The sequence below is a fragment of the Lampetra fluviatilis genome, chromosome 16 (genome assembly GCF_964198595.1).
Source record: "Lampetra fluviatilis chromosome 16, kcLamFluv1.1, whole genome shotgun sequence".
In the NCBI taxonomy this organism is placed as follows: Eukaryota; Metazoa; Chordata; class Hyperoartia; order Petromyzontiformes; family Petromyzontidae; genus Lampetra; species Lampetra fluviatilis.
This window is the reverse complement of record NC_136290.1, coordinates 11,709,506-11,720,096: the sequence shown is the minus strand read 5'-3', so window position 1 is coordinate 11,720,096 and position 10,591 is coordinate 11,709,506.

Sequence of the window (10,591 nt, the reverse complement as noted above, 5' to 3'; positions counted from 1 at the left end):
GCAGCAACAACAAAAACGTTAAAAAATTGTAACTTATACTTTTGGGCTCTTTTTGAAATTAGGTTTTTCCGAGGCCTGCAAAATTGTGATATCTGGATGCTTTCAAGAGTGGCAAAGCCAAATATGATATCGAATATTTGATGAACTCTGTGCGTGCTGCACTACGAACCCAGCGACCCTGAGTCCCTAGGCCTCCACACTGATCCGGCGTGGGGAAGGAGACCTCTACCCACTGTTGCATTGAGAATGGATGGAATTTTTTGCTTTAATCTTATATTGTATTCATCCTCATTGCAGCAAGTAATTCCGTTGAGTTTGACGCCGAATTTAAAAGACATCAGGCGAATCCCAGAACATTGCCTTACTGTGTGTGTGTGTATAGGGGGGGGGAGCAGTGATTGCTTGGGGAACGGTGGTGCAACGGTTAGCGCTACGCTGCACTACGAACCCGGCAACTCGAGTTTGATTTTCCCGCTCACGGCCAACACCGGTGACGATTATCTGAATCGGTCCTGGGCCTCACCTAGGTCTACTCAGCCTCAAATGAGTACCTGATACAGTGTGTAAAACATCGCCACTAGGGATACAAAATGCGGCCGGGCGTGGTGCTGGCCAAACTACCCCCTCGTGTGCCATGCCAGCCTTCATAGGTGCTTGCTAACAGCACTTTCCCAACACTTTGTTAAAGCTACACGGGGGATCTTTGTCTTTGCCTTATATATATAGGTACGGCGTTGAGCAGCGGTTATTAACATTTACTGCAGCCTTGCATCCCTTTGGTTCTCAATCGTTAAAAATGTACAATGTTAATAAAAACATGGGGTTTGATGAAATAAAGTAGCTGTACTTTGGTGCTCGTGGCAGGTAGATCTGAGTGGTGTCTCAGCCAGTTTGGAATAGTTTCCGCGGGATGCCGGAGGATTAGTTTTTTTGTTAAAAGCTTCGCAGCCCCTTTCACGCGACCTCTCCCGGAATTCCCACCCCTCCTAAATGGCGAGTGACAGTTATTTATTTTGTTTGAAGACAACTCCGCTTTTTGGGGGTCCCCTTTGGTGGAGCGACCCCGGTGTTAATGCGGCGGCAAAGGCAGCATTGCTCTCGAGTGCGGTCATCGGTGAGAGCCGCGTGAACAACATTTACCTGCGAGCTGAGATCAGACGCGCTCGTTCGGGTTTTGCGGTTTTGTGTGCGTGTGTTAGAAGTTGGCCTTCTGAGAAAGAGGGGGTCACGTTTCACAGCTCCGTAAGTGTGCGGTGGAGCCATTGTCTCGGAGGCGAACGCCGTGGCGAAGATACAATTCGCATACAAAAATCGAGGTAGCGAAGTGACTTTGCACGTGGCTAATGTCATGCAGGGCCCCGACTTGTAGAACATACAGTGCATTTAACGAGTAGAAAGACGACGAGACAGATGGACAGAAAGATACGCAGATAGAGAGACGCATGTGCAGCCATACAAATGGGTCAACAGCACACAGGTAGATACATGGACAGACTAATAGACGAGCAGACACGTCGACTTTGAGATACGCATAACATACTTCGTGGGCTGCATTGTTAGCGTTGCACAAGCACCAATCGACAAACACTCAAAACCACATTCATCATTCGCAGCGTCGCCTTACAAGTCACACGTATTTAGTCGGCTGGTGCTTTTACGGGATTTGTTCCTTCGTCAGGGTAGAGTGAGAGAGAGAGAGGGGAATAATGTACCGTTGTCAGTGACACTGTGGGGTCTCGAGAGCATTGGGATTGTCGAAGTTAAGAAATGAACGGTGTGGAATTGACATTTGAGAAGCGTTCTATTGGTAGACAATGATTTTTTTACTGGCAAATGAGGTTCCAATGGTGTAAATGCATACCCCGAGCTCTCATACTCTGATGGTGCATTGTCTTTGAGTTGTGCGCCTTTTGGCATCATCTGGTTTAACCCATGTGAGACTAGGCTCTAAGGAAAGCTGTCTCGGGTGTGGACCAATCAACATCAAGGACAGTGCATACATTATCAGAGTTATGTTTTTGTTTGCATTATGACTGCAGGTATTGTGGTCTATGCAAACATGACTCCTTGTAAAAAAAGGTATCAGTTTTGTTGCCAGATAGAAGGGTAAAAAACCAATTATCATATTTTTTACTGGCAAATGAGGTTCCAATGGTGGGACAAAAAAAATATTAGTAATTTGTAACGAGGTGCGAGAGCCTTGCTTTACAACCACTCCCACGGCGGAGGGGAGGCCATCATCCAGCAGTGGATTGTCAAAACGGGCCCCGTACAAGTGCGCACAGCACGTGAGCGCGACGTGGCAGCCGTCTCTCTCTGTCGCCGCGAGACACGTGGGGCGCGGCAAAGCCCCGAGGCGTCGCGGACACACAACGTCTGCGTGCGTGCTCCCTCCACGCGTCCGCGGAGAAATGAGATTATTAGGCGGCCACCTTTTGAAGGCAGTGAACCGGGCATGGCAGACTCACCTGGAGTACAAACACAGGGCCGATAAGAATCTAAAGCGATGGAAGGGGTGGCTTTGGGGTGGGGGGGACTTGGATGGGGGGGGGGGATTATGGAGGGGACGGTAGTGGGGTAGACTGGGTAGGTGAGTAGACTGGGTAGGTGAGTAGACTGGGCAAGTGCCGTTCACCGATCACCGATTGAAGGCCGCCTCGGCGCACGAGGGGGTGGTTTGGCTAGAACCGCCCCCGGCCGCCTTTGCATCTCCAACGCTGAAGTTTACGCAACGCGACCAACGGGAGGGCCGGTTCAGATAACCACCGGTGGTTTTAGACGTGGCTGGGAATTCACATCGGCCCACCGAGTTCATGGCGCAGAGTAATAACCACGAAGCTTCGCGATTTTGATTCTATTATTATTTCTAGAATTTGTGTTATTATTAATTTATTTTCACCTACGTGACTTTACCGAAAAAAACCTAAGAGTATAACCACGAAACTACCCACCCTTATATTCGTAGACAGCACACGCACGCACGCACGGTAACCGTGACCTCTACCCCCCTACACCGAAAACTAAGCCCCCCTTCAATCAATGTGACCCCCACGAATCAATCCACGTCCGCTATTCTGACTTTTACCCCACCCCCCCAAACACACATACCAGCTCCCCCCCCCCACTTAGGAAACAATGTTTAGCACGGAAACACCAAAAACACCCACTCGGCCATGGGCATTCAATCTCCGGCCGTCTCATCCCATTAGGGGGCAATTACACGTGAATCACGCTTCGTGCGCAGGATCCGACCTGCGTGTGTCTCGCCCCGGGTCAAATGTGCCCTCTGCTCGCTCTCTGCGTTCGCCCACGCAGGCACACGCGAACTCGTGCGCGTATACAGAGCAGACAAAGACCCCCGACTCTCTGTGTTGTATTGCATTACACTGGTCAACACACTTTTTCTGGCGTAAGGTATTCCAACGGTTTTTAAGGTAATTTTGGGGTGCTGATTCCAAATCTGGCATCAGTTTTTGTCTATCACATCAGGTGTTTGAGATATCAAATATTGCATTTTCAATAAAAACTGCAGCAGAAAAATATTAAATAAATGTGGATATCTACATAAAATGATATTATAAACACACTATCCTAAAAATACAGCACCATATTTTAACACTAAAGCAGTCACTGACTCGCAACAACTTGCAATCATAAGTGACAGAGTTAATTTCGGGTAAAATCAATGAAAATGGAGTATGCCGATAGCATAAAAATGAGATGTGATAGGGCAAATCTGAGATCAGATTTGGAATCAGCACCCTGAAATTAGTCTAAAACAGCTGCAAAAGTCCAGGCCATGTTTTTTTTGTTGACCAGTGTTATATTTCCAAGTTTACTATGTTTGTTTTCTCATTCATTTGTTCCTGATGATGGTTGCTTGTGTTGCAATCGAAACGTCGTATTCTATTATTATTTAATTTTATTTCTTCATACGTGACTTCACCGAAAGAACCAAAGAGTTACCCACCCCGTGTAGCCTCCGACGAGCTGTATCGAGAGCGAGGGCCTAACCCCGTGCATTTCGACCTGGCACGCAAATAAGCGGTGTGGAAGGAACGATGCCAAGGCCACCTTTATCTCCCCAGTGATGGATGCTTGCACGCCAGATTTCCTACTCTGGTTTACTGACTCGCCACTGATGGCATTCGTGGCCGGGACTCGATTTCAGGTGGCGGGGTTCGTTGTGCAGTGCGCTAACCACTGTGCCACCGCTCCCCGCACGTAGGTACACATATACTCTCGTATAGTTGTACAGTACTCACGGTGACTGGTTGAGAATTGATGTTGGGACATCTAAAGCTGGTATGAACAAAAAATTAATATTCCTGTATAAAACGCATTCCTCCAAAACGAATGATGTGGTTTGCGCATAGGAATGCAAACTGGAATATGTGAGTCATCTGACGATATATTGCAGGTTAGTGGCTCGGAATAAACATCACTCGTTTTATATTCGAGGATAATCGCCATCATTTGTATCTCGATTTATACACATTCACATTTGTTTGTCGCCGGGCTCGACTCTTTATTGTGCAAGTACCATTCATTTACTGCAATGAATGTTGTTTTATGTATAAAAGCGCCTCTGACCAAATAGTCCGGAATGCTCCCGATGTCATCGGAGCACAGGAGTTCAGCAGAGTTTGAGCCCGGATAGCACTTGAATGGGTGACCCACCATTGCATGTCAGGTTGGCGTGGACTGCTGCGGCGCTGTGCTACGCTCTGTGCAATAGACGGCAACACAGCGAAATTCATCGATGTACGGTACAACATCGCCTATGCTCACCGCCTTCGCCAAACCACACTGACCGGCGTGGTGAAGTATGGATAAACCCCCCCCCTCCCCCGTCGATCCTCACGGCGCGGAAAGGCCCTCGTCCAACAAGGAATTTATTAGCGCGGTTAGCTACGTACGGCGCGAAATACGTTCAACATATTTCGATTTAAAGCTTTCGTGACTGCAGGGATTCATCTTCTTGGTTCTTTCGGTAAAGTCACGTAGAAGGGAAATAATAAAATAATAAAAATAAAACAATAAAATAATTCTCACGACGTTTCGGCCACAACGCAAGCAGCCGTCCTCAGGTGAAGAACAAGTCTTTCGGGAAGACAGCGTCTGACAGACCTGTTCTTCACCTGAGGACGGCTGCTTGCGTTGTGGCCGAAACGTCGTGAGAATCATTTTATTATGTTTTATTTTTATTATTTTATTATTTCCCTTCTACGTGACTTTACCGAAAGAACCAAGAAGACGTTCAACATACTTCCGATGTCAAAGTGCGATTTGATTGAGGGGCTTTGTGTTGTCTTGGTGTGGTCTGGGACTGGTTTTTTGCTGTGGTTTTTTTGCCCTGCCCAAGCTTGGGAGTTGATGTACTTATGCAATTTGAACTCATACCCTTTATTTCTCTTTTCTTATTGTTTAGGGATTTTCTCAACGTTGCTATACTTTGCACTATTATGGTGTTTTTTTGTATTCTTTGTTGTTGTCATTTTCTGACCCGCCACGAATGGAAATTTGTGACGAAAAATTGCTTTGTAGCTCATCGGATTTCTCCAGGATAAATAACGATTCTGCTTCTAAAGGTGCACTCTTCATAAGATGCAAGCGCGAACACGCAATGTGTTTATGTTCCACGATCTACCCCTGGCCAGACAGCGGAGAGACTCATTCAGCGGCCACGAGCGGCATTTGCCGATCCGCTGTGGTTTTTGCTGAAGGCCTCTGCTGCTTTTAGTGCACAATCGGTTTACCACAAAATTCCTCCTCCACTGTCATGAACAAAACAGGAGAGTAATATATATATCTATAAACCGACAAAGCAACACTTAGAGGCAGATATATCGACTTCCCAACGAAATTAGCTTTAAAAAAAAAACTAGGGCGTGACAATAAGGTGGTACATCAATACGAATAATATAATAACACAAGTCAATGTACTTTCTATCGTAAATGTCACTATCAGTTTAACACGTCAGCTATCGCGACCAATATCATCCATAATAGAGGTTATTTTTTTGGGTTAGATTGCGTAAATATAAATGTGTCGTCAAACCTTCCACCACCCAACACAGCCAATTAGTAAGGTTTGTCACGTAAACAAAACGTTACGATTCGTTACTAGTTCAGCACTAACCTGTTGTGTTGGAGAGTAACAACATTTACAATTCGGGTAGCGTAACATTTCGCCGGTAATTACGACCAGCTTCATCAGGCCACGGTCAGAGTTGTGGATAAATCCTCCTCCTGTTTCGTTCAAAAAATATCCAAAATTTTCCTAATTCGTGGGGGGTGTAAGACAATTGCCCCCCACCGCCTCCCACCAGAATCCACCACTGATCAACACTAACAAAATGTCGGTGTGAAAAGTGGCACCAAAGTGAAAAACTCCGGATGTTGAGATTGGTGAGTGGCAGCACTTGACCTCTGACCTTCTCCGGTGAGTCTGCGGTGCGCCGTTGCACCTGAGCTGAGATCAGAGCCGAGCAGCTGGGAAGTGGCAGCATCGCTCGGGGCTGGCACACGGATATCGCCGTGATGGCTTAGCCACTTGTGCGGCCTTTCTTCCCTTTGTTTGGCGACGTCCCCGCAGACTCTCATCAACTGTCATCAACTGACAGGAAGGAAGGAACCGCCGAGATTTGCTGAACTGGGTTATATATTTACTGTGGGGATAGATCCCCTGTGGGCTGAGTTCGATTTCCCTGCCATGTCTGATAGCGCAGACGGTTCAACTTGGGACAGCACAGGTGAGATCGTTGTGACCCCAGCGCGCCCCCCCCGCTCCCCAACAATCAAAAGGTGGGGAGCGGTTGGTTGGTGGGGAGGCTCACGGTCAACTTGAGCTTGCTAAGTCGCCTCCGGCCCCCTCAGCTACCTACGAGTCAGCATTTTTTTTGTATTACTAATCCACTCGTCGCTTTTCCGTGGCAGAGCCTGACTGTGCAACACGGGGCGCTAAGCTGGGCTATGAGGTTACGCAATGTGCTTAGAGCTGCGATCTTAATTTCTATTTAGAAAACTGCGGTTGCGCGTGACCTGTATTACCACGATCATGATCGAGGTCAAGAGGTCATCGTGGCCAAGGCGACACCTCGCCGTTGCTTCGTCAGGCCAGGTCCGTCAGCCGTTGCGAAGTCAACACCCCAAACGCGCTCCAAGGTCTCAACTTACAGTCTCATCGTCACCACTACCGTCAGGATTTCGGCCATTGTCCCCTTTGTCAGAGAGTCCACTATTGCTCTATCAGCACCACCACCGTCTGACTTTAGGTATTTTATTCCACGTGGTTGCCGACCAAACTGGATGCCACTCCAATGTCTGTCTCGGTCACTTCAGAATCATAATATGTAATTATCCTATAAGATTCCGACGAGCTATAATACTCTTCTTGACTGATGTCCAGTAGTTTGAACAAATGTTCGCCCTGCACACCACGTGTCCCACCCAGCAATATCTCCTCGACCTAATTCCCACGTTATGTTCAGAACTGACAAGTTGCTCACCCAACATCCTTCCATGAAACTCCTAGAATTATCCACTTCAGCCAGCTCGCAAAGGCCAGGTGCTTATTTCCTGGTTGTATTCGTGACGTCTATGACCCGAGCGTTGTTCTTTTGATTAATTACACCGCTAATTACTTAATTGGAATTGCACGGAGCAATCGTAGCCCCCCGCTGGCAGACTAAAGCCCCAGGTCAATCTTGCAAATGAGACTCATCCTGGTCTCTTGGGTTCTCGCCACGTGGTTAAACACATCAAACTTTAAATATCACATTGGACGCACAAATACATAGACACGCGAGATCTTTAATCTAAATTTGAACCAGCAATTATCTATCTATCATGTGAGAAGTGCTCAATAGTCACGAGGCACGTGCAGCATTGGAACACATAAATGTCGAAGATTGGTCAATTGGTTTACAGCAATACACACGCTACCATAACCCAACAAAGACGTAGTAATGTTTGTGTGTGTGGGGAGCGGTAGTGTAGCGGTTAGCTCTACGCTGCACTATGAACCTGGCGACCCGGGTTCGATTGCCCGCTCGCAGTCAACGCCAGTGATGATTATCTGAACCGGTCCTGGGCCTCCCCTAGGTAGACTCAGCGTCAAATGAGTAGCTGGTGCGATACATCGCCACAACGGAGACAAAGGCGGCCGGGCGTGGTGTTTGCCATCCACTCCCTTGCGTGCTATTCTGGCCGGCTTTCATGGGTTCTCACTAACAGCACTTGCCCCAACAGTCTGTAAAGGCTATACGGGGGATCTTTGTTTTTCTTGTGTATGTGTGTGTGTGCATACCGGTGACGATTATCTGACCCGGTCCTGGCCTCCCCTAGGTCGACTCAGCCTCAAATGAGTGTCCTGGTGCGGTGTGTAAACATTGCCATTGGGGAGACAAAGGCATCCGGGGGTCGTGCTGGCCACCCACCCCCTCGTGTGCCGTGCCGGCCTTCATAGGTGCTCGCTAACAGCACTTGCCCCAACAGTATTTTAAGGCTACACGGGGTATCTTTGTCTTAGCATTAGATGCGCCGGCCCTGTGGTTGTGATGCGACGCCACAATGTGTATCTGGAGCCCTCTCGTGAGCTCCCATTCATTTGCACAAAACCACTCGAGCGTGAGTGCAACGGAGAGCGAGTGGGCCATAGCATCGCAGAGTGAGGCCCGCCACTCGAAACACGTCACGTTTCACAGTTCACCGTTTACTCCGGATTATAAGACGCCCTGGAAAGTAAGACGCAGCCCCCCCCCCCACACCACCCCCCCACACCACCCCCCCCAACATCACCCCCACACACCACCCCCCCCCACACCACCCCCCCCACAACACCACCCCAACACCATCCCCCCACACCACCCCCCAACACCACACCCCCACAACACCCTACCCCCCCAACACCCCCCCCCAACACCACCCCCCCCACACCACCCCCACATACCACCCCCCCACAACACCCCCCCACAACACCACCCAACACCACACCCCCCAACACCCCCCCCCCCCACCACCCTCCCAACACCACCCCCCCACAACACCCCCACAACACCACCCCCCACACCACCCCCCAACATCACCCCCCCAACACCACCCCCACCCCCTCCACACCCCCCCCACACCCCCCCCCCCACACCACAACCTCCGCACCACCCCCCCACACCACCCCCACCCCACCACCCCCAACATCACCCCCCCCACACCACCCCCCATACCAACCCCCACACCACCCCTCCCAACACCACCTCCCCCCCTCTCAAAAATATCTATATAACATGCGCCCTGTATCAATAAAGTTTTACAATTCTTTGTCTCTTACACACACACACTTACGGGATTACAACGCAACCTCAACTGTTGCTTTAAAATAGAAGGACAATGTCGTATCATCTTATCATCTTGAGCGACTCGGTTGAGCGGTGAATAAGAATACAATAATGGCGACTGATTCAATTGTTTTTTTGTAAACGGACAGGGCCAGTTCCGAGGAGGCGTAACCAGCTCTTAGCAACATCCATCGCATTCGTCCCCGCAGTGTTGATGCTTCAGGGATTTAGAGTCTGGCAACACACACTTAGAGCCGGTGTGGGTCTCATGGGGTGGAGGAGGAGGAGGAGGAGACAGGCAATGTGTCTGCCTTGGGCTGGGAAGGATGTCTCATCGGGGATGAGGGTGGGATGAAGAGGTGCAGAGTGGGAGCGGTGGGAGCGGTGGTTGGGAGGGGGGTCACCAAATGAACGAGTGGAGGAGATGGTGTCGAACCGCAACTCTGCTCCTCGCCACGCCTCCTCGCCTGCCGTCTGCGCCGTCGCTCTGCGCGTTCGCAGCTCGAGAGCGATTCTCTGCGCGAACTCTGTCCAGCGCATCTGTCCCAAGCCATACGTCTCGTCACGACGAGCGAATATAACTTTTAGCAACAACAACAACAACAGAAGTTTAAAGTTCAAGTTTCATTTATTAGGTATAGCCCTATGAGCCATTCGGCTCTTGAATCGGGTGCAACCGCAACAAACAAAAAAACAAAAACATGAACAAGAAAACATCTTAAAGTGACTAAGTGCAAACAGAAAATCCAAGAAAAGACAGCAAAATATTGCAGATAAAGCACCGTACACCAACACTGTGTGCAAAAATCCCAGTGGGATGCAAGTCAAAAAACAACAACCACAAGACAACTTAGATTAAGGCCATCAGTCTAACTCTGTACTACAACAAACAAACATGGCCAAACCGAAAAACGTTTCAAAAATCACCAAAATAAAGCCATAAAAGCAATGCAAGTTGCTGTGCTATTAGGGACTTACCCCCCTCCTTGAAAGTCGGCCAAATCGATCAAAGCGTTGCCCCAAAACTGACAGAGACGAACCGGTGCGTGACATGACAATGGCCCCATCAGCCTGTGCGCTGCTGATTGAATTATTTGCGCACCTCCATTGGATTGGCGCCGACTCGTTCGGTTCTTTGATGACCGCGTGGAGGCGACTGCGGAGTTTAGAGGTCAGACGCGCTGAGCCGGCTCCGCTGGGGGGCGCCCAGAGTTCCATTCCAGGCTCCAGCCGCCCATAATTAAATGAAATTGGGG